Here is a 930-nt window from a genome sequence, read left to right as displayed (position 1 = left end):
TAGATGTTCTTAGTGTCTGTGGCTAGAGCTTGTCCTGTCCCTGCTGCCCTGCAAGTCCCCTGCGACTCCTGGGACCTGTTCCTCCAAGGTGGCTGTTCTGACCTCAGAAACTCACCCAAGAGAGAATGGTGGATCCCGCCCGGGTCTCTGGCTTAAGGCGCTCTCTGGAGGTAGGCCCTCCACTTGCAGGGAAGGAGCAGAGGAGGAAGCTGAACCTCCTCTGTCACTCGGAAGCTGAGAGGATTGTGTCCCTGCTGCCCTGCGGCTCCTCTGTGAGTTGTGGGGCTTGTGGCTCCCGGCTGGCTGCTCAGGTCTCAGAAACTCACCCGAGAGAAAATGGCGGATTCCGCCCGGGTCTCTGGCTTAAGGCGGTCTCTGGCTTAAGGCGCTCTCTGGAAGTAGGCCCTCCACTTGCAGGGAAGGGGCAGAGGAGGACGCTGAACCTCCTCTGTCACTCGGAAGCTGAGAGGATTGTGTCAGGAAATTATTTTCACTATCCAGAGTCCAAATCTGCATGCATTCTGCAAGAGAAAACTATTCTGGGTTATGTGACATTTGGTAACTTTTAAACTGATATAAATCTATTAATTTTTTATGAAATGCATAGCATGCCAGTCTCTGAGCTACAGAGTTTAATGTAATCAAGTAATTGCTCCTGATAGAGCCCACCAAGTGATGAGAACTTAAAAGTGAACATAACAATTATTTCCACTCTGATGCTACCACACACTTTTTTTTACCATTGAGGGAGAGAAACTCTTAGACCTATTTTATTCACGTTCTAATTATTTGTTGTAGACAATACTATTCCGGTTACATATTTACATTTATCATTAGTATGTCTAAGCTATACTCATCCTCTGAGATCATGTAGGTTAAGGCAGTTCAATACGTGGTCCATTGAGTAAGACTGGGTCCTAGACTATTCAC

Source organism: Mastomys coucha, chromosome X (assembly GCF_008632895.1).
Source record: "Mastomys coucha isolate ucsf_1 chromosome X, UCSF_Mcou_1, whole genome shotgun sequence".
Taxonomy (NCBI): Eukaryota; Metazoa; Chordata; class Mammalia; order Rodentia; family Muridae; genus Mastomys; species Mastomys coucha.
Note: the sequence above shows the minus strand (reverse complement) of the source record.